The sequence below is a fragment of the Erigeron canadensis genome, chromosome 4 (genome assembly GCF_010389155.1).
Source record: "Erigeron canadensis isolate Cc75 chromosome 4, C_canadensis_v1, whole genome shotgun sequence".
In the NCBI taxonomy this organism is placed as follows: domain Eukaryota; kingdom Viridiplantae; phylum Streptophyta; class Magnoliopsida; order Asterales; family Asteraceae; genus Erigeron; species Erigeron canadensis.
In genome coordinates this window covers 40,355,916-40,381,875 of record NC_057764.1, presented here as the reverse complement: position 1 = coordinate 40,381,875, position 25,960 = coordinate 40,355,916, and the positions used below count along the sequence as shown (strand labels likewise).

General features: G+C 30.4%; 2 long non-coding RNA genes across 2 annotated transcripts; both read left to right on the top strand.

Moving 5' to 3' along the window:
- Window positions 1-15,867: 15,867 nt before the first annotated feature.
- Window positions 15,868-17,120, top strand: LOC122598514. Its single transcript, XR_006323641.1, has 3 exons — window positions 15,868-15,984; window positions 16,893-16,952; window positions 17,073-17,120. It is a non-coding gene; the product is annotated as an uncharacterized LOC122598514 (long non-coding RNA).
- A 358-nt stretch (window positions 17,121-17,478) lies between these two features.
- On the top strand, window positions 17,479-18,342 carry LOC122598513. Its single transcript, XR_006323640.1, has 2 exons — window positions 17,479-17,637; window positions 17,880-18,342. It is a non-coding gene; the product is annotated as an uncharacterized LOC122598513 (long non-coding RNA).
- Window positions 18,343-25,960: the final 7,618 nt, after the last annotated feature.

Here is a 25,960-nt window from a genome sequence, read left to right as displayed (position 1 = left end):
GTTTTGTTGCGGCCGTTGGTTACGGTGGTGTGTTAAGTGATATAGGTAATTAATGTACGGGGATAGGGTTTTATTTTAAGTTATATATAATGTAAAAAGTATTGAAGAAGAATGATATGAATATTTTTCATATCCAAATTATCAAATTAACTTTTAACAAGAGATATATGATTTTTGTATGGTAATAGAGATATAAATTAAATATATTAAAACATAATTGTTTTTGGTTCGTTTCGGTTTTCACAATTTGGTTTTTACATATGAAACCGATTTTCATTCAGGTTTTTAAAAAACCAAAACCAAACCGATCAAGATAGCTTGGTTATTAGTCTTCCGATATGGTTTTGGTCACCCCTAGCTACTTTATTTAATCGCACATTGTATAATCATGTACATTATTACGTTATCTAGTTCTTACATTGAACTCAATTGATTTTGTTTCCACGGATAATAACATATTAGTATTATTTTTACTCTCTTATAAAAGAAATGACCTATTTTTATTTTAGGTAACTTTACCTTTGAATTACCATAATTATCGTTGACTTTTTATGTTTTTCTCTTAATGAATTATAGTTTACACTCTGCACCTTTATTTTAATAACTAACATTTTAAACCCTTACATATAAAAATTTCAACTATCACAACTAAATCAACCTACACCACTTGACATCGCCATCACCACCAATAGTATCATCACTGACACCACTAGACCGTCTTCTCCACATACCGCTGTCGCATTACGCGAGTACCATGCTCGTTATTAGTAACTTTCAAACTTAATCTTAACATCTATGATAGTTGCACTATCTTAATACCTTGCCGTTTCATGTTTTTTTACTAGATAATGGCAACGAAAAGATTAAATATAGTAATATTCTACCGTTCAAAAGATAGTTGTACTACCCATCCATATTCCATACGTTAAATTAAAATAGGATAGAAGAAAATAAAATTGGACAATTTAAAACATTTCAAGATTTGTCTTCTTAGCTTAAAACGATATTAATATATTGATATTAATATCAATCAATATTTGTTAATGTATTATGTTAATTGTAAAAAAAAATACAATTATGTTAATTGTAAAAAAAATACCAATTAATATTAACATTAAATACTTATATTACATAGTATTAAATATACAAAATTAGTGTTAAGTATACCATTCCAAAATACACAGTATTGAATATTGATTGTTTTGACTTGGTCCAACTGAAGGAAGCCAATTAAACGTTCTTGAAGAATTGGACGGTTTCTTAAAGTCAAACATGATAAGTTAAGACTGACCCAAGAGTGAAGACCAATGTGTTAAACAGTTTTTTTTTTTATCGGCAAATAGAACTTTTATTAAACACCAATAATTCCCGGACGTCCACAGCTTTGCCGACGTTATTTTAATTTTTTTCTCCTAATGTATATTGTGTATATATTGTATATATTCTAAACTTTAATTTAGATAAGATTTGTGTTCACAAGATTTCGCAAGCCATAGCCTCACCCCCACCATTTTCACATCTCTATCTCTCAATCAATTTCATTGGTTAAATATATGAGTAATGATCAATCCTCTTAAATCATTAGCCTAAAAATTATCCTAATTAATATGATTGTGACATGTGGAAAACGAGAGGATGAGATTAGGAAAGAGAATTAGTGGATTCCATATATGTGTTAACAAGTTGATATATTAGGATGATTTTTAGGAGGATTGGTTAATTTTCCCAAATATATATCTCCCTCTTATATATAGAACTTGTTTAGCTAGCTATTGGCCGGGTGCGTAAGTAATTTGTTGTGTAATATATTCATCTAAAATTCGTGGCTTTTTATTTACATACAAATGTTTATCAGGCCGGCGTAAATTAACTTCAATTCTCTCAGAGTTACAGTTTATTTATTCTAGTCATTAAGTACTGATCGGTGTATTAAGTGGTTAAATGCATTAAGAATATTTGTATATATTAAGTAAAATATATGTAATTAACGATTACTTTTGTCTATTAAATCAAAAAAGAAACTTGAAATTCAACTGAATAGTTAAGTTCTTAAGTATTAAGTTTATTCAAGGCCTAACTTAAATTAGTTAGAGAATGGGTCGTCTTACACTCATATAAACCGTCACTACTTGATGAAATGAAGGTTTTTAAGATTCATGTAGAAATTATGCTACCTCAAGTTGACATACAAACAATATATAGGCATACAGAGATATGAAGACATAAACAATAAGTTCTTCATCCCAATATCATTGTTCACTAGACAAATTAAAGAAAAACGTTCGTTACTACTACGTTAATTAATTTTATTAAATCTTCCAGTCGATGTACTTTTTAAGCTATATTATTATTGAATTATAGGGATAATATTATGATAAACTTAAAGCATCGTATCGATCAATGCACATCTATTTTTAGTATAGTACCCATAATGTACCCAATGATTTTGGTATCGGAGGTGATATTCAATTTTTGTACCACAGAATTTGATAAATTTACCACTGTTATGCATTACACACTTATACAGTATGTTATAAAACATGTACAGTATGATAAATGCATCAAAACTTGTGATACGATTATCACTTCCCATTAGGTATAAACCAAAATAAAATTAAGGATGCATGAACTGTAATAAATTAGGACTGAACAAAATAATTTATGCATAATTTGATGGAGTAATTCACTTTTCATGGATGATTGACAATGGGTTTTTCCCTAAACATATTTGGATCGCTACATTGTGTGGGTTCAAGGGACGAGCATATGACTCGAAAACCCGCGAACAGGCTTAGACCCGTCCGAACTACTCTACCTTAACCGACTCACCCGGGTTTTGACAAGTGAAAAACAAAAAGCTTTTTAATTAAACCTGAAAATCGAATCGAACCCGTCCAAACCCGTCCTGCCAAAAGGGGTAACGAGCCTTATCACGGGTTTGATTTGTTGATTTGGAAGGTTACGAGTTAACTGGGGTCGGGTCGGGTTTTGCACTAAACCCGTTCAGATGCCTAGTGGGATCCATCAAGATATATATAATATGATAAGGAAACCATAAAGTAGTAGTAAATGAGCGAAAGACAAGTCATTGAAATTAAATGAAAAACAAGTTCAGCTTGAGCTGAGCCCATGCATGCAAAGCTGTTGTATCTATCATTCTGTGCACGTGTGCCTCATTAAACTTCTATCCTACGGACCCCTCCTTCCAATTATGCAGCCATATGAAGTTTTGCTGTCAGCAATTTGACAATTGTATCATCAACATGCATGTATACATGAAGATAATATTAAATAAGCCTATCTGAGTCACTAAACAATAAGATATTTGGTTTATGTATAAGATTTTTACAAGTTATACTACTATTACGTTATCAATGTTCTTCTAAAGCATGCAACAGTTCGACTAATTTAAAATTACAAAAGTAGATAGATAAATTTGAAAATGATAAAGTAGGATGCAGAAGAAAGTGATTGATCGTTGCTGGCTGGAATGGATACGTCAACGTTTCTCGTTCATATCATTATATATATGGAATTCACGGGAAGACAACCATGCATATATAATAATGTTTCACAGCTGTCTACTACTCATAGGGATGAGCAAAAACCGAACCAGAAAACCAAAAACCGGAAAAAACCGACAAAATCGAACCGAAAAAACCGAAAACCGAATGAAATTCATTGGTTTGGTTTTTGTTTTCCAAAAACCGAACAGATCGGTTCGGTTTTCGGTTTCATATGTCAAAAAACCGATACCGAACCGAACCCATTATATTTTAATTTATTTTATATTTATATCATATTACATTTATATTTATTACTTATAATTTATAAATATGTTAATATATTTAAACTTTTTGTCTTTTTAGTGTACAAATTTATATAAATTATATGTTTTAGATGAAAAAGTACAATAAAATCAATTCGTTGTATAAAAGTTATATCAATTTTAACACCTAAAAAGTATAATTAGTTACTAAAAAGCATATCTATATTTTAGTTTCTATATCATAGGTTTTTGTTAACAATTGAAAATTAAATATATAACATCATAAACAAAAAAGTAAACTTTAAAAAAAAAAACGAACAAAAACCGAAACCGATCCAAACCGAACCAAAAAACCGAACCGAACAAAAACCGAATCCAACGGTTTTGATTTTCTAAAAACCGAATTGATCGGTTCAAAGGTTGGTTTTAGCCAAAAATCGATCCAAACCGACCCATACTCACCTCTAACTACTCGTATTTATTTGGTTTACATATACTCGTATAATGCAACCCATGCTTCGATAATGGATTAACTTTTTTTTTCCCCTTTTACCTGTGAACTTAAGTCACTGAACCAATCGATCATCTCTACCATAAGTGCAAAAAAAACAACCCTTAACCTAACATATATCGAATCTCAATATTTTGTTACATGTGAATTTGTATCTATGATATTAACTACTTAGATTAGTTGTCGGTATGCTTGGATTACCTATTCTTAGACGAACACACACATATATTTTTTATTTATTTAAATAACGGTATTCGAGACACCACATTAACTTTGAATTAAACAGTACACGGAGTTTGAATTACACATGTCTCGGATGAAACCAAGTCTCATTAAAAACTTCAATAATCTACGCCTACAAATATAAGAAATGAAATTGAACTTTGATCGATTTGTGCAATGAATACACATATATACCAATATATTAAAACATGATTAATGTTTTATTAATTGAAACTTGTCTTATTATTTTATATATTAAAATGAATTTTAAATTTTTCATATTAACACTTAATTATTAATTCAAATGATTTATATAAATTAGATGGTATATAATTGTCCGTATGATGAAAGTGTCAAGATTTGGATTGTAATTAGGTTATCTCCAATGCTAAGGACGTTATTAGGCGTCTTTGAGCTTCCACATCATATCCTTACAAATCCTTATACATCCTTATAAATCTTTCAAATCCTATAATTTTATCTCCAACCATACAAACATCCTTACATATCCTTAAATATCCTTACATACCCGTTTACCTCATTAGGAAAAGACAAGTAAGGGCATGCCCTTAGGTAAAGACATTTCTTAAAAAAATCCTTAGTTTTTTGGACAAACTTCAATGGTAAAGGATATCCAATGGCACTTAAGGGCGCCCCCATTAGAGATAGCCTTAGGTTTTGGTTGTTCATGAAGTTTAAATCTATTATTATTATTATTATTATTATTATTATTATTATTATTATTATTATTATTATTACTACTATTATTATTATTATTATTATTTATTTATATTTTTTTTGGGTGGGGGTGGGGAGGGGGGAATGTTATAACTATTTGGTAATACTAGTACGTTACCCGCGCAATACGACGGTAGTCGTAGCGGCGACGATGTGGTGGTAGATGCGACTATTTGTGGTAGATGAGACGTCGATTGATGTAGATTATTAATGAGGATATTTTAAAAAATAAAGGATTGATAATATAACTTAATCATTAATGTTAAGGGGTAGTGTAAGTAAAAATATTTTAGTGCTAAGTAAAAATATTACATATCTTAAAGGTGGTAGATGAAAATATTACATGGAAGGGCATTTTAGACATTTCCTCATGTAACTTTCAATATTGGGGGTATTTTTTTTAATAAGTAGTATAGATTTTGATAGGATTTGTAACTATATTTTCGTTAAATGTAACATTTTTATTGGTTTCGGTTGTTCATGAAGTTTCGCTACTTTTTAATTATTCTTGTAAAATAAAAATATAATATAAAATAAAAAGTAAATAAGAATGGGGTTTGCAATTGGACAGGCCGGGGTTGTATAAAGTGATAGATTGTCTTTAGATAGGAAGTCAAAAATGGGACCTCAAGATCGTGGGTTTGTTGGACGGCGGGGTAGAACGAAGGAGTAGTATACTAGTGTGCACGTGGATCACTCGGTAGCCACTCCACCCAAACCCACCAGCCTGATCTATCTATATAATCAATATTTAACTTTTTACGGATCAATTTTAACGATAATCTATATATATCTAAATAATTTTAAATTTATCCATACCAGATAAAAAAAATAAAATTCAACTTTCACCTTTAAAGGGAAAAACTAAAATTTTTATTAAAATAAACTCGATATATATATATGAGCCTACATTATTAATTAAGTTATGTATAGGATAGTTGTCATGTAGAAGTACATGTGATAAAAGTAATAATGATTTACGTATAGTCGCCTTAACCATATGCATGTTCTACTTATCCACCGTCGATTTTATATTTTTATATGCATTTGTTTCACAAAAAAATCATTTGCCAATTTTAATTGTAATATTATCTACTTTTACCTATCATATAATTCATGATAGGTGACATATCCGTTAATAGATATACATTATATGTTTTCACGTACTTAAAATATTAGTATATAATTTCGAGACGACATATGTCGTCCCCAAATGTTTCATTTGTCGTCTCCAAAACATTTGGAGATGACATTTGCGACGACAATTAATTGTCGTCTCTAAATCTTGGTCGCCTAATGTTTTTTCTACTAAGTAAATTAAAATAAAGTAAATATAATTAAAATAAGGTTATATATGGAGAGTCGTCGTCTCCAAAAGTATTTTTCTAAAAAAATATATAAATAAAATATATATATATACATAAATATACGTATACTGTATTTATACAATATGTATTTATGTATATCGTGTATGTATTATATATATATATAGTATACATATTTATGTACAATGTGTATCTATGCAGATGTATACTTTATACTTAAAGGTAAATTGTGGTGGGACTTGATCTCAACACTCTATAAGAAAGGTGAAGTTCATAGCTACATCATGTAAATTTTGGCTTATTATTTCATTTATTTTATATATATATATATATATGAAGGAAGTGAGTATAGCGTTGTCCCCCATCTAAACTTAGATGGGGAATCCTTCACATTTGGTTTTTATAATCATAAAAATCATGGTGGACCATGTATTTATTTTAAATTCAAACAAATAATAAAATATTTGTATGTGAGGGGTTACCCGTCTAAACTTAGATGGGGAACAACCCCATACACACTTTTCCCTATATATATATATGAGATGTAATTATTTTTTTATATATAGTTTACTTCTCTTACATATATATGTTTTAACATGACTTATCAATATAATTTATATTTTTTTTCTTAGGATTAAATATCAATTTTCTAGTTGAAATTAAACCAATGCTTTGCGATCGAGTTTGAAATTAACTTCGAATTATTCTAAATTTCTTCTCATAGAGAGAAAGAAACCATGATCGATTGATCTGATTGATTGATGGTACGTTGAGAATAGTTATTATATTATTTATTTGCTTATGTTTGTTCCTTGATGATTGAATCGATTTTCTTTGTGTCGATTAAATTCACCGATTTATAGAAACGGCAGCCACTTGCCCATCATTTCATTTGAGATATCAGTTATATCAATTATTAAAATATTGTATAATATACATGAAATTTCTTATTCAAATCAATTTTCTCAATACTTTACAATTTACAGCATACATGCTATGTCATTTTATTTCCAAAACTACCGTGGCTACACATGCAGGCTTATCGCGCTATATATATTTTCACTTAAGGACAATCAACAAAAATCCTAAAACCCATGTCTAAAAGTCGTACGTGGGATCAAAACAATTATTTCATTTTTTTCTATTATTATTATATCATTAGTATTAATATTATTATTATTGGAGATCTAACTGGTTGATTCATCTTTGGTTTTTACTTTTTATCCACATCGCCACATGTCTTGATAGTTTGACTACTTAGAATAACAAGTCTGTATGGTCTTTCTTTAAAATTCTTGTCCATCTCTTGAACTCTTTAAAAAGTGGTGGAAGTGGCAAGACTACTTAATATGATGAGGTATTCCATATAGTATTACAAACCCAAGCGCACTTGTAAAATTGTATACTCTATCGAGTAGTTTGTAAAACCGAAGAGTATACAATTTATAGTAGGTAGCAAAATGTAAAATTGTATCCCCGTCTCATTAAGATTAGTTAAGAATTTTATTTCTAATCAATAAACTTCATCAAGCGCACTTCATTTTGAGAGCGAATAAAACCTGTTTGAAACTAAGCAAGGCGCAAAGAGTCAAACAAGAAACTTTGACCATTATTCGGTAGGCGGAAGATGTTCAAGTTCTACCAAACGTCAATTGAGATGATTTGGTTAGAAATGATAGAAAGAGGATTATAATCGAAATGATCAAATCACGAAAAGTAGTTCTTTTAGCATACTTTTTCAATGTAATGTTTACTAGTATTAATTAATGTACTTAATTTATGAAAGATGATTCATACAATATCATTTTTGACTGAATATTAAAAGAAAAATTTATTTATTTATTTTCAAGAAAAAAAACCTTTACTCTATAATCTATATATTTCAATTCCTTTCACGTACCTCCATTTTATACACACTTTCACATTTTCTTCACTATTTTCTTTTTATTTTACTACCTTTCTTCCCAAATTTCTGTAAAATGTTTCCTAACAACAACATCCACAACAATCATGGAACGCAAAAAACAACAATTTCTTAAGAAATATGTGAATATGTAGTATTGGGTTATGTTAGTTTTATTTATGTTTTAATGTGTTACTTTTATTTATGTTTAATTGTAATTTTTTTAGTTGTGTTTGAATATGTAATGAATATATGTTTTAAATATATGTTTAAGTTTTATTTATATAAATATAATACTTCTAATTATAACAATAATAATAATAATAAATCAATCACTGGAAGTGTCATTTGCGTAAGCTTCTCCCTCCTCAAAAACCTACTCGTTTTCATCTTTTTTTTTAAGATAACTCTTGCTATCCCACATGTCATATGACGCAAGTCGTGTTTCCTTCCCCCAACTCACACTCCACTTAATGTTATTATTATTGCTTTATATATAACGTCGCCCTCCATAAATATTTAATTTTACAATATACATCAACTAACATGTTATATTTAACTTTTCTTATCTAAATATATATATATATATATTGAATTATTGATGCATTCATGCACACACATATATATATATATAAAAAGAAATTGTATACTACTCGTAGTATACTGGTGTTTCTCAGGGCCGGTCCTGGTGTAGGGCGGAATGGACGACGGACCTGAGCATCACACAACTAGGGGGCAACGGATCTAATGAAAAATCTGTTGGCATATATTCCATTTGAAGAGATTTTAGAAATTGAAGCTTTATTGTTTTACGTTAATAGGGAAAAGTTTATTACAGACATAAGGTAGGAGACAACACAGTTTTCCAAAATTAAGTTTTTTAATATTTTTTCATTTAGTCCTTATAGTTTGCTGAAATGGTTATTTAAACCCTTTAGTTAGTTAATTATTTTTTTAACTATTTTAATGTAATTTATGTAAGTTTGAAAAATACTAAACAAAATTATCTTTGAAACCAAATATACTGTTTTTTTTTACGGGCAAATAGTTTTTTTAATTGTTAGTAAAAGTTAAACATCATATATTAAAATAATATTGTAGTGAAAATTAATACTTCGATCAAAATAGTATTGGCTTCAAAATTTATATACAAATAATCTTGTAACATGATACTTCATATTAATTTTATGAACTAATAAAAATATTAGAAAACTGTTAAGGCTATCACGTAAAGCTAAAACCAAATATAAAAGTTTATTTTTTAGCTTATAATTTTTACACACACAAAAGATTTTTCTCATAATCGTGAAATCATTTTAAGATTGAGACTGGTAAAAGAGAATGATGGTTGGTTGGTTCAATGCCATTGTGATTCTTATAATTTAGCTTTATTTTGTAAGGAAAAAATGGGTTTTGAATAAATGTTTGAGCCCTGTTATTTTTTATGGTTTAAAAATTGGTATGGGATGAGTTTTTCACCCAACTTATATGTCTAATATCTTCATATTCCCTTCCTCATATAATATATTGTTTGTTAACAAAATTTACTAGGAGCATATTACGATCGAATTGCCCTGAACATTAAAAAACTTAGGACCGGCCCTGGTGTTTCTTTGTTATTTTTCTTTATAAATATCCACTTTTTAAAATCCATAATAACGTACAAAGGAAAAACATCAAAGCAAAGAGAGAATATATATATATATATATATAGCTGGTAGAGTAGTGAGCTAGCTAGAATGGGAACATGGAGAAGAGGTGTGGCTGTTGGAAGAACACTACGTGGAAGGATGAAGAAGAACAGCAAGCAGCTTCATAATCATGGCAAAGTTATAGAAAGGAAGCTCCGGCAGCTACAAAGAATCATACCCGGCGGAGGAGATGCCGCAGGAGGAGCGGTGGACATGGAAGCCTTGTTTCAGAGCATTGCACTACATATCTTTCAACTTGAATCTCGTGTGAAGCTTCTCAAGAGTACTGTTTACACTCTCTTTGGCCCTCAAGATTAATTATTAATTAGTGTGCGACTGTGCGTATGCGTACGTGTGTCTATATATATATATATATATCTCTATATATATATAATTCTCTATCTCAAAGTGTATATGTAACACACCTCTTTGCAATATTGACACATAAGCTACCAACTAAGCACGTTATATTTATCATCTTAATTGGCATTGCATTCACTTTAAAATAATAAGTAAACGTAAAACATATATTAAAAAGTGGACAAGGAGGTTTGAACCTGCTATCACTTAAATTGATGCAATGCATCCAAACCAATTAATCCAAGACTAGATTTGTTAACTTATTTCAAACCATAATATATCAATTGTAGTATCTATACTCTAAATGTTAAAAAAAAAATAACTATACTCTAAACCTAAAAACAAATAAAATATAGAAATCAAACAAACTCCAACTTCGCAGATACAAAGTTATAATGTTAATTATATAATAAATAAATCAATCAATCACATGACTTTTTTTTTAGTGTACGTATATATAAATTTATAGTGTACCAAATTCTTAGTAGAATGCATTCACTTTCCAAAATGCAATTATCTTTTCAATAATCTTTTTATCAATCATACCAAATATGACTTGAGTTATCATTTAAAATAAGGGTGTTGAAAATAATCAAACCCAAATAACCTGACCCAACCTGAATGGGTTATTTGGTTTGTGAGTCGTCATTTGGGTTAACCAAAATAACCCAAATCTTAATCGGTTTGGGTTGATAACTTAGGTCAACCCGAATAACACACACGCACACATTAATATAACACATTAAATTTGTTTAAAGTATATATTATTTGAAATAAATTTCCAGTTATAAAAGAAATCAGAAACTTGCAAAGTTAAATAATAATGGATGTTTAAATATACACTAATAAAATATAATAAAAATATGAACATAAGAAGAGCTATATATTGTCAAAATTTATTCATTTAATATCATTAGTTTTTATATTTTTAAATAGTTTGTAATTTATTTGTTTTGTTTATCACTATTATTATAATAATACAATTATTTTTTCATGCAAGAGTTCAAAAAACACATAACGAAAATTGTTTCAGCACTTTTGGATATAAAGAACTTAATATATATAAGTATTACTATTATTCAAGTTTTTAAAATTGAAATTATATTGTTGCAATCTTGGTAACTAATGCACCTAAATTCAATAACACTTTATTTGGGTTACCCAAAACCCGATCAAAAAATCCAAACTCGAACAACCCAAACCCGAATAACCCAAATCTTATTCGGTTTGGGTTACGGGTTAATATTTAACTCTTCTCAACCCGAATAACCCGAACCAAATAATTCGAAACCCAATTAACCCGACCCATCAACACCCCTAATTTAAAATATGGAGACAGGGGTTTTTTCATAATGGATTTCCTTTGGAATTGGAATTAGGTATATGAAAAGACATGCCGCTAAGGGCAAATTTGTCGCTAAAAAAAAAATTAAAATGTGAAGAAAAAGTACCAAACAAAACATGTGGAAAACAAAAACAAAATTTCCATTCTTTGTTAAAGGAACCGTCGAACTCAAATATCAAAGAAAAAAGATTACTTTCTTTATTTGAAGTCATTTGAAGCCGCAAAACAAGAGATGAACATATAAGTGGGATGTTTTTTTTTTTCAAACTCTTGATTTATTGAAAGACTAATTAACATTCAATTGACGTTGGTTGAAGTGTAATGGGACTATCATAAGAGATATCCATACCTTTAAAAAAGTTAATTAAAACAAGTCTATCTATTTACTATTTACGTTAATTAATTGCATGTTTTACATGATCTAATTTTTCGTTGTGTTTACTCGTGATCATTACATATTTATTGAATATGTTTATAATCATTTATTGTTGTTTGTGTTAATTAATTGTGTATTTCTTTCATTGTGTTTATCGTGATTATTACATTTATCCGTATTTTTGAATGTGCTATTATATTAATCTACAGCAAGTAAAGGTGATGAAGGTTATTATCTATTATTTTTTATAATATATAATTTATGAGGACTCAATATTATATAAACGTGCAACATAACTTAATTATCATTCCCGTGTGTTCAAGGGAGCTAAATAACTTAATTAATTATTTGTATTACTTTATGTTATCTTTTCGAAGGAGAAGATAACCATTGTATTTGTCAATATAATATATTACCCATAATTAATCTAAACATGTAACATAAATGGTTGAAATGGGATTTACACGTACCAAGCTAGACCAATTAATTGCTTCAAGAAACAATACCTATTAATTAAGCATATATATATCTATCATATTGATGACATTGCAGCTGGTTTCAGTACGTGTGGATCGGATATTACTTTAATTTCCTTTTTATATGTACGAGTATTAATTAACAAAAGAAAAGAGATCGAACAACATATATACATACATATATCGGAGGGAGGTTTAATTAATTATAAGTCGTCGATCCTGGCCTACCCATTCATTAATTGATCGATTTCGATATATCTATCATCAGACGCACGTTGCGAATCGACCTTGACATTATTTCCCAGACTCCCCAGCTGTTATGCATAATATATGTCCAGGTCGTGTCTCATCAGTAGTAGTAGTCCTGGTGGGGCTTGCTGAGAGATCATCATATCATCTGATCGAAAAGACCAAGTCGTGTGGTGGATATGTGGTTGTAGGAAATTCGGTAGTTTAATTTCCTTCTAATGCAAAGAAAATTAAGGAGTTGATTAATCCATCATAAAAATTATGTAAAAAGCTAGGAAGGCCGGCAAGCTAAACATCACATATATATATATAATGAATGTAAACTACGTAAAAGAATGAAATCAAATCTTTGAATACAACATTATTATTACTCATGTTCTATTCATCATATTAACTTAATTAATGGACCTTTTTAATTAGCGCAGAATTAATTGGCCGGCCGGGTTGCATATTTAACATATGTATCCTCGATCGATCTAATAATATGTACGCGCGTTTTGTGTGTAGTTGGAACGTTAATTAAGTTAGTTTTCGAATAATTATTAGCTAGCTAGCACATGTGTGAGCCAATTCTGTTTTCAGCTACATGATACATATAGTAGGAAAAAAGGAAATAAATGTGTATATTGCATTTGTATAGTTTTAAATCTTTTTATGTATGATGATGATTACATATAGCGTGTATTTCCTACCATGCTACTATAGCTGCAAATTATATGATACCTCTTATGGCTTCATGTCAATTTGCATGTCATCTATGACTTATAATCTTAACCTGTCCTGGTCACATGTCTTGTCACGTCTATGACAACCACTTCTATAGCTATAGACTATAATTGAAGTTTCATCTTTTATGATGGAACATATATTTTACCGATGTGTAAACCACCATGTCATCTTCTAAAACACATGGGATGAAAATTAAGGAATTGATGAGCTAAAGTTTGTGAGAGGTATTGATAGGACGCTCACAATGCAACAATAACAAGGATGTGTTTTTAGTGACATATATTTATGTACCACTATATAGTGGTCTTTAGTGACATTTGTACATGTGTCACTAAAGAATGGATGTATTAGTGGCACTTTAAAGAATGTGATAATAAAGAATGGATGTATTAATGACACTTAATAATTGTGTTAATAATGTATATATATTAATGGCAGAGAAAATTATATGTCACTATAACTACTACAAAACTAAAGATAAGGTCTTTCCCAAACAAGCCGTCGAAGACCTCTTTCGAGTCCCATCGTTGGGTCGAAGATGGTGGACGAGCTAGAGAAAGAGGATGGGGGGCAAACGGTTTGTTTAATTTTTCCCCTTATTTTATGATTTAATACACACACACACACACACATATATATAGTGAGAGAGAGAGAATTTATAATAAATGGGCTTTGATTTACCTTTTTATAAACATTATGACGTTATAACTTGAAATCTCACTTTTAATAAACCAGTTGGCCTATTTATACAAGCGGTGAACATCATTAGGCCCAACAAGCCTAATGATTATACATGCATACATCCAAATATACATTAAACATACATACATTCAAAATTATCGATGAATCATGTTGGACCTAATCGAATGATCGAGAAACATTAGGGCCTACTAAGCCCATTGAGCTAAAAGAGACCAACTACTACACGAACACTATAAATGGATGTATGTATGCATGTATGTCTCTTTTAGCTTCCGAAAGCTTTGATTTGTAGAAATCTATCTAGTTATTACGCCTAATTGCCAGTATGTTTATCAATCATTTGTTTTGACCTAATGAGCCAGGTATATATATATATATATAACTCGTGTATTGAGTCTATTGGTCCAATGAATGCACATGCACAACATACGTGTATGTATAGACGTACAAAAGAAGTGTCATTTAGTGACATATTTTTATATGCCACTGTATGATAGTGTTTAGTGACTTATGTTATGTGTTATTAAAAGTTAATGTATTTAGTGGCACTTTGAAATTGTACTAGTAATGTAAACTGTGAGTCCCTCGATAGCTATAGATCGCTCTCGAGATCGTCTATGATTATGTCGTGAGTGCGGAATCCTCACGAGATAACTAGTTTGATTAGTAAACTGGTATATCGCTAATTATCAAGTAAATAATCAGCCGTATTATGCTATCTTCGTTTCTATAAGATATAGAACGAACTTAGGTGTTTGGTGTACTTGTATGTCGAACGTGATGATTATTTTAGGGTATTCGTTCGTATATATATGTTTCAGGTCGAACTGGGCTTGCTGGGCTTTGTTCTTACGAACTTAGCTGCCCAGCCCATGTAACGAAGTTAATCTTCGTTTGTACCAAACGAAGTTTATCTTCGTTTGCCTCTAACGAAGATATACCTTATCTTCGTTAGATACAAGACTTAGTTATATTCCTAAGTATTTCATCTTAAGGAATCCTAACACATATTATGTTTGTACTTGTATATCACACAACAAACATCATACATAACACACATATATATAACACCAAAACATGTAATCGATCATTACCAAAACATAAAGTCCATAACCTATCAATTACATATATAGATACGACATAAATTAACATAATGTCTCAATCTAAACGACATATCAAATCTAAGTTGCTGTTGTCACATCAACATGCATCAACATAAACCAATATTAGTGGCAGAAAATTTATATATGTCATTATACATGGAGAGGATTTGTGGCATTTAAAGTTTTGTGTCATTAGAAGCTAATAACATTGCTTTATCCCGCCTTCAAAATTTTCGTGAAATCTTAGGCGGGTAGTTTTATATTTTCGTGAATAAATGAGCGGTAATTTTATATGTATTCCCACTCTATTACTTTTATTTCTCAAAACAATTAATTCCTTTACTTTCCAAAACCAATTTTATAATTTCTCATTCATCTTCTCCTGTAACCTAATCGCCCTCTTCCTAAATCCTAATTGCCCTCTTCCTCACAACAATAACTCTCTTCTTCTCCCTCTCTGTCACACTATTCTACTAAATACAAAGGTAATTTCCTTATTATTCTTTTTCATACGTATTTTTCTTGCAATATCCTTTATTAATTTTTGTTTTTCATAAATATGATGCCATATGTTCATTCAAATTTGGGGGTCTTATAATCTGTAACATCGAATGACTTTTTTTATTTAGTATATGTATTCAATATTTGTTTTAAATATTGATTACTAATATTTAGATGTTAAAGTGTTTTATAATTTAAATAAAGCATTTTATAACTTGGAAATTTTGATCTGTTGTATGAAACCTTACAACTTGTTCAACCTAAATTCAAACTGATGATTTCGGTGCATTTGTTACAACTTTTGTTCAACCTAAGAAGCTATTTTATAGATTTTGGCTCAGTATTTAAGTTGCATCTAAGTAGATGTCTAAGTTTAATTATATAGAAAAGGTATAATCTTGATTCTTGTACAATATTGATTCTTTTTGTGCAACAAGAGTCCGATTGGTATTTTTGCAACAAGAACCCTTTGTACTTTTTGGTTATGTGATGGCTTAAAGTAGATATCTTTTTATGAATAAGGTTATCGAATAAATTCTAGGAATTCTGAAGATGTTGCCAATCTTATTGGTGTGTGGGTTATACATAAGTTTCTCTAGTAATATGTTTTGTTATTCTTCGCACATTACATATTTGATGAAATGTTTGAAAGAAACCTGTTCACCAAACCTCTTAGCTTTGAAACCACCTAGACCAGAAGCTTTAAAGTTTAAACCCGTTCTTTAGAAACCCACAACTGTGTTATTGCAGCTGCTAATGAACTTAGAAACACACCTAAGGCTGCTGTATTTTAACCCATCCGTACTCGACCAAACTAACATGAATAAAAGAAATAGGAATATTGCCAAACTATATACTTTTGTGATGATTTTACGTATGTATATCTAAACAGGAGAATAATTCTCGAAAGGATAGAATTTGGGGCGGCGCCAGGAAAAACAACTTGAGCCTGGTAAGTTGGACTGTAAAGATATCATTCTATGTTCTGCGTAAATTGCAAGTTGATGGACAATTTGCTATCATCATCTCTAGAAACCAAAGATTAACAACTTTCAAATGTCTCTTTATGTAGAAAAAATTGAAGATGAGAAGCATGTCGCACATTTCGGAAATGGAGATACTCTGGTTATCTTTTTCTTGCATCTAAGTACTGATAACTTTCTAATAAATGATATTAACTTATTAGCTCAATGATTGATTAATGGTTTTAATTGTGTCTAAATGAGATGCTTAGTGTGATATGCTGCTTGTTCTATGTACTATTTTTGTTGTGATGGGTTTGGTTTTTTAAGTAATAGCTCTGCATGGTCTCAACTGAACTAGATGAGTAACATAATGATGAAGCATTAGATGAGTCAGCTGAAAACCAAAGCCATGACATAGATAATGCTCATTCTTCTCAACAAGACATCCAAAATGTTGGACAAAGCTCTGAAAATCACCCTGTAGAAGAAGGTATATTCCTCTACCAGCATGTTTTTAACATTTCCGAGACTTCATTCTTTTCTTTTTTTTTTCCGGGTCTTATAACTATAACTGCATCATCATGCAAGTAACATGTTTGTGGTTGATTCGAGGTTCTTCTACCGGTGACTTTTTTCTTTGATAATCACCAACTGTTGTGGCAGAATGGTCAGGTATTTTGTAGGTTCAATAAGTCTTGATGTCATATTTCTTATAGGCGGCAGTAATATTTAATTATCCGATAATTGCTCTCTTTATTTGTCACTACCATCAAAGAATCGTTTAATAACATCAATTTATAACTTAGCTGGTGTTTTATGAAACATGAATATGGAGGTATTATCATATGCATATTAAATTCCATTTGATAATATTTTTTTGTAGCTGGAATTTGATATACCTTACGGTGTTTCAGATTTCTGATAATTATTCTATGGACCGAAACAACTCGCCAAGTGGAAACCAAAGATCTTCGGTTGGAAGTGGAATCAATAATACCGGTACATATTGTGAGCTTTACTCTTGAAATATTTATGATTAACTAAAGTTTCGTCTTACTTGGTTTCTACTCAGTTTCTCTAACAGATCTTCCTTATTTGATTGGAGTTTAAAAGGTACTTAACCTTTTTTTTTTTCATATATATATTAGAGTTTAATTTCTAGCATTTCTTTGTCCATTGCACAAATTAAATTGTTGCATTGAGAGATCGAGCTAGAAGAGGCTTGCTACATTGGATGAAGGGCAGTGGGTTTCAAAGCTTTAGGTTTCTTATTGTAAATTTAGTTGGGCTCTTTTGTTTTTGTGTTGGGTATTCTCAAATATTGTTGCTTGACTTGTGGAAATCTTTTGATTTAATATATTCATGAATGTTAGAGAACTTTGTTCACTAATACGTACAAACGTATTATTTGAATTGCATCCATTGCTAAACATTTCAACTCATTATTAGTTTATAGCGCACAATCTAAAAATGTCGCTAAAAATCGTGAACTCTTTAACGACACAACACAATAGTGCTACCAAAAGCAGTTAAGGGTATAGTGACACAATTAAAAAGTGTCACTAAAACTCATTAAGTCGATAGTGACAGAACAAAGAAGTGCCACTAAAACCCATAAATTCTTTAGTTACAGACAAAAAAGTGCCACTAAAACCTTCTAGTGGCAGCGTTCTTAGTGACACTTTTTTTTTCTGCCACCCATTACCTAACAGCCCTTTAGTGGCACTTTTGAGATTTTTAGTGACACTTTTTGTGTGTCACTAAATGGTGTTTTTTTTGTAGTGATATTGGTAACAAAAACAACATATATTTAATGCATAACTATGGTTCATTCTATCAACTAATGTGGTATTAATATCATTACCTCCTTTGAAAAATGTGTAAGACAATTATATGATTGATTGTAATTTTATCTTAACTCTTCGTGTGTATATATATATATATAAAACCAGCACAATACACGTGCAATGCGACAGTGGTCATAACGGTAACAATGTGGTGGCGGCGGTGTAAAGTAGTATAGATAACTGGTATAAAAGTAATTAATAAAAAAAGGTTATTGGGTTTAGATCGAAGATAAAAGACTGATTATACAATTTAATCATTAAGGGTACATTGATAAATTTTCATATCTCAAAAATTTAAATTTTCAACAGGGATGGTGTAATCTTATAGTATTAATAAAAGTTATATAACATGTAAGAACATATAAGTGGTCTTAGATCAAGTGGCCGACAAGCTAGGCCCTTTTGAGCAACTGTTAGAGGGGATATTGTTGGCTTGGAGACCTAGGATAGAACTAATCTTGATTTTTCATGGTTGCGTGCATTTACTCTCTTGAACGTTTGGGCAGACTCTGATATCACTCTTGTTATGTAAAAGTGTTTGGGTTCCAACTTTCAACATACTGCCTGCCTTGAATGCCACTACTGGGGTTTGAATCATTAACATCCAATGCTTGCAGTTCTAAAAAAAATAACATACTTTTCATCACACTAAAATATCTTAAGAATATGAATTGAGAATTTGTGTTGTATTGAAATTTGATGATTTACAACGAAGAAAGAAGACATCAATTTATACACATATTTGAAGCCTAATTATAGAAACAAAAAATTGTTGCTTGGCTGTGCTTAGCTGGTGATTCGATCCGGTATTGATAGCTTGAAATCTTTTAATTTGGGACATGATGTCTTCTAATCTTTTAAAATTTTAACAAAATATACCTAGAAAACTATATATTGCTTTAGTCGTTTGTTAATTAGTTCCAAATCCTAACAAAAATGATCATTGCTTCCTAAAATAAATTAATGATGTGAACTTGTTTTCTTGAAGTACTTCAACGTGATTAGTGCACACCTAGAATTATAATTGGGTATTTGGGTTGTATATTAATGTACTACGAGGTAAAGCCAAAGATGTAAAAAAGATAAAAGAAGAACAAGAGAAGAAGAAAATGATATCAGAAAATAACAAAATCGATATAATTCAAATTCTGGTTGATAAATCTAACTTTTTTTTTTTAGAACAGTGAAGGGTCGGATCACGGGTATCCGGACTGAATACCGTGGGCCTACCCGATCCCCTCCCCCCGCCCTTCCCACCCGGTAAATTCAGCTCGTTCGGTCAAGAAAACCTGGCCAGCTACAACGCTTGAGATGAGATTTGAACTTGTAACCCTCGTTCCAACTTCCGTGTGTCCTACCACTGCACTAGCAAGTGAAGGACTTGATAAATCTAAGTTAGATTAGCTCCTTTTACCCCAAGAAACATGCATGAAAATATGAGGGCACTCATATATGCTGAGCATGCACACCGTTTTTCTTTTCTTTTCTCATTCCTTTTGTGTAGTTATAATCAAGGGTTGTACCAAATGGGGGAAAAGGCCCCTTCAAAATTACATTTTGTAATGTATTTTTCAATTTTTCATTGATTTTTAAAATTTTCATATAGGTTTTTAACATTTTGTCCGCTTTTAAATTTATTTATTCTAAAATTTTTAATTTTGCCCTTTGTGATAATTTTTTCATGTATATTCCTTTTGAACATCATTGATGCATTAAAACGAGGCCTAGCTAAATACAGCAAGTGCCAAGTTATCAGGGTTAAAAATGAAAATTCAAAAGGAGAGTTAAGGGATGGCATTTGGGTAACGTCAATTATCTCACATATCTAAGGCTGTCAATCTCGACCCAACCCAGAATCCAACCCGAACGTCACCTGAAAAAAAGCAGGTTAGGGTTGTGAAATCTCGACCCGCCAACCCGCTAACCTGATTTTTTCGGGTTGGGTTCGAGTTGACCCATTGGGTTAACAGGTTGACCCGCCAACCTGATAAGAATTTAAATTTATATAATTGTTTTTAATAGGTCGATCCACCAACCCATTTGACCCCCCAACCCATGACCTATTTGACCTGAAATTTACCCATCAACTCACCAACCCACCAACCCATGACCTATATGACCTGAAATCAATCCGTTAACCCGCCAACCCATATGACCTGCCACCCCAAAACTCGACCCGTTAACCCGTCAACCCGATTTTTTCCAGGTTAGTGGGTTGGGTTCGGATTGACAGGTCATGGGTCAGGGTTGAAATTTCTGACTTGAATTTTTTAGTAGGTTGGGTTAGGGTCAGAGATTTTCAACCCGCCAACCCACAAACCTGAACTCGAACCCATTGACAGCCCTACACATATCGATCTTAGATTCTTTTTACAACATGTTATCCATACTCCATAGTATAACTTTGACATTGTTACGAGTGTGTCACTTCTTCGCCTAACCGTCAAATCTCACAAAGCACGTAATGAATCGCCAATGTTAGCTTTTAGATATTTTGAGGTTGAATTGAAGGTATATATAAGCCACGTCCAATTTCTGTTGTCATCAATATTTATATCCCCGGGAGGCCGGGATGCTAACCGAGTTAACATATTTATTATTTAATGATATGATATGATATGACGTGAATTCAAGTCCTGGATATCAGTTCCAGTTATATTAAGCCCAAACATCCAGACCTACAAAGCAGATCCGGCCCACTGGATAAGGTCAACCAAAGGAAGATTTCGTGGGTTAAATTAAACTAACGAGTTTAAACTTTTTTTTTTGGGTTGCGTCATGCGTGTGTTTTTTTGTCATGTCGGTTTAGTCTGACTTGTTGAAAGATTCAAAACCAAACTTATGTAGATATGATAAATCCATTGAAGTAAATTTGGTAACCTTTTTTACCATAGTTGATTGCGACCATTTTTGCTCAAGGAAACAATTCATGTGCACACCGAACAATTTTCTAAATGACTTTTATGTCCATAACATATTTTACTCACTTTTATATATAACTAGTGCTCAGGCCCGTCCGGCCCGGTAGTCTCAAAATATTTTAATCATAGCTAATATGATTTGAGCAACTATCAATATGACAAATATCACAACTTAATCAATACGAAAGCTAAAGAAGAAACATATGAAAATTAACTTCATATAAATATAAACTACAATTTACCCTCTTTTTTTTCAAATTTAGTTAAAAATAAAATTTGCAACAAAGTATATAATTTAAAAAATACATATTAATTCAACTACAAAGACCATCACAAACGTTCTAATTTTATTCAGATTGTTCCACTCCGAAACAGTTCACACATGCACAACACATAGTCGTAGATGATGGTTAACATGTGTTGGCTTAAGATTTCAAGATGAACTAATGTGGTCTAATTTTTTGTTGTTAAAGAATAAGCCATAATGAACCTATAATGAAAAAACAAACTAAACTAAAAGAGATAATAATAACAATAACATAAGAATTAAATGTTAAATAATTATTATTATTATTATATATGAGCAAAATAAATAAATAAAAATACCCTTTTTGTAGTTGATCGTATGTTTTTTTTTTTTGTTTTTTTTTTTTTTTGCCATAGGTTTTTCTTTTTGGCTGAGAATAGGTGAGGGGTTTTTTGTAGGTTGTATATATAGATAAATAATTTTTGGAAAACTTTTTTTAATGATAAAAGAGTTTTTAATTAATAATAAGGTCGACCATTTATTAAATTAAATTAAATATTAAAAAAGTAGAAAATTAATAAGGATGGAGAATTAGGATCAAAGAGGGGGGATTAGGGGTGCCAATTGTACCCCCAACCTCCTCATCTACCAATATATATAACAAGGTGTTAAATTCATTCATAAACAAATAAGAACCCTTGGATGAATTTCTTCATTGATTTAGAACCATTAGATCAAATTTAATTATTTCATCTTTATTAAATGACAATATTAATACTTATTCTTTTTATAACAATACAATAAAAATCCTCTTTATATTTAATTTACACTTCTTGATATTCTATCACAAACTTACACTTTTTACCCAATAATTTTAATATAATATATTCAATAGATTAATAGCTAATATATATCCTAATAATAGAATAATATTATCTATCTTAGATCTTATCAAATAGAATAATTGTTAATATCATATGAAAAAAATAAAGCATATTTTAATTTGAAATATTTAATATATAGATCAATTCTCTATTTAATAAAAATAATAAGCTATATTTTAAACAAAAATAAAATAAAATAGAATATTAATAATGTCGTAACAATCTGTATCAACAATATATATAATGTCGGGTTTAGAAATTATCAACGACAGTGTTGAGAAGACCGAGTTTAGCTTAGGTGAGTGACAACCTTGGGAACGTCAACCTTAACATTGATCTGCAATTTTGGAGCATGTGGTGACAGAAAAGTTGCGCTCTATTAAACAATATAAAATAAATTATCGAAATTAATGATATATAATTTAGCTTCTAAATATGCATGACTATTGTGATTACTATTATAAAGAAATTTGAAAAAAATATAACGTTTTTACATATAACTATATTATCAATGTACTATACATTTACCCAAACAAAAAAAAAAAAAACCCTTTTCCAACCTTTTTCTTTCTATTCTATTAAAAATAAAAACAACTTAAAATTTTTACTCTACCAAAGAGGGGTTTATCTCAAAAATAATGTTTCCAACCAAGTGATATACTTTCAAAAAATGGGCCTATGACAATAAAGTCAATGTTTGTATATATTCTTTATTTATTAATATTTTGTAGGAACAAAATTACAGAATAAAATCAAAACTCAATACTAATGCGTTGTCTATGATAGATTCCAACTTGGTAATTCAAAATATAATTTAGATATATTATTTTTCCTCTATTTCGAATGATAAAGATCACAACTTCATTTTTTTTGTGGAAGGGGTAAAGGAGGAGGAGGGGGGTCGAACTCGGAAAATGAAATGTAATAGATCTATTGGAAGACAATTGTCAGGTAAAAAAGTAGGTGGTTTAGGTTTTGATGGTTTAGATACTCTTAATTTAACATTGATATGTACAAATGAATATGACATGTGGTTCAAAATCTGAATTACGTTAGGTTTAAAATCATCAATGTGATTCATGGTTCTGAGTTTGCGTTCCTGTGTAAAACAAATAGTAATAATATATGGAACCTCATTCTATGAGGCACACTCGATTGTTAGCCCCCTTAAGATGTTATTAAAGAACAGTTGGGAGTGAAAATAAGACAAGATTCACCAAATTGGAGTGAGAACTCCATCCATGGTTATATTTCATAAATTTTGTAAAGTTATTATAGAATAAAGTCTAATTTCAATTCTAATGCGTTGTCTATGATGGATTCTACTCGGAAGTTCAAAGTATTTAGGATATATTATTTTTCTTTATTTCAATTGATAAAGATCGCAACTTCATTTTTTTGGTGGAAGGGGTAAGGAAGGAGAAGAGGGGGGGGGGGTCGAACTCGGAAAATGAAATGTAATAATAGAAGACAATTGTCAGGTAAAAAAGTGGGTGGTTTAGGTTTTGGTGGTATGGATACTTTTAATTTAGCATTGATATGTATAAATGAATATGACATGTGGTTCAAAATCTGAATTACATTAGGTTTAAAATCATCAATGTGATTCATGGTTCTGATTCTGTGTTCCTGTATAAAACAAATGGTAATAATATATAAGCAAATATATGTTCTTCATTTTTTAAGACACACTCAATTGTTAGCCTCCTTAAGATGTTATTAAAGAACAATTAGGAATGAAAATAAGACAAAATTTTGGAATGATCATTGGCTTGATGGTGACAATCTCGCAACTCGGTTGAAAAGGTTGTATGCCTTGGCACCATCTAAAAAATGTGTCATGATTGATAATTTTTATGATATGACATGAAAATCCGAATGACATCGAGATATTTGTGATGACATAGATAAGCAATAACTTTTGGCATTGAATAATTTATTTAATCAGTAAGACTTAATGAGCAACACAATAAGTGTTGTCAAATTATCAAGGTAAAAAAAACAAATGTTAATAAAGTGAAATTGAATATTTTAATTTGTTAACTATTAAGAAAATAGTATTTTAGATATATATAAGTATAAAAATATATTTACCCACGTATTACGCGGGACAATAATCTAGTTTAGTTATATTATAGACTAGCTAATTAGCTCGGGTTCAACCCAGGCTTATTAACAAAAGTTTTATAATATTAAGTTACGTCACCGCCACTACCGCCGCTACCACAACACGCCACCACCACTCATCACCGCCATCACACCCCTCATTACACCGCTACATCGCGCGAGTACCGTTCTCATATAGATAATACATATTACAGTAACTCATTTTGAGGTGATGGCATTGCTGCAACTCATTTTGAGGTGATGGCATTGCTGCAAACGAAGGTACAGAAAACTATATAGCCTATCAAGAAATATCAATAAAATAAAAACATTTCTGCTAGTAAGCTCATTCGAGCAAATAATTAAATATTTAAATTTAAATTTATATATAAATAAATAAAATCATTCATAAAAGAATAATATTGAATATGCAAGAATTATATAAAAACTAAATCTAAGTGATTACATAGCTTAAGAAATCGTGAAATCAATAAACATTTATATGGAATCTTCTTCAAATACATGATTGGTTATTTACATCTGTTAAACAAATTTTTTTGATAAATGATGACGGCATAGAAAGTGTAATTATCGAAATTAAGAATGGAATAACTGAATAAAGGCTGTGAAGGGGAGGGGTGGTATTGAAATATCTAGTTTTCAAATGAAGGATATAAAAGTCATTTACATTCATTTTATAATAAATTTCCTTGAGCAAATCAATACTCTTTTCCTTCTCTCTTTCTGTCTTTAATCATCTTTAATTCTTTATTAATTCAACAAGTTGCGGGATTGGCGTAGGCCCACCTAAGCTCGTCACACTTAACTGACGGCCGAACCGATGGAAAAATGAATTTATGGTTGCAATATACATGAGGTTAGGTATGAATCTTTTACATACCAACTTTTTTTAATGTTTATTACATAATGAATACATGATTGCTTTTATTAATTTTTTGGATTATTTTAATATTTTTATTTTAAAAGGCG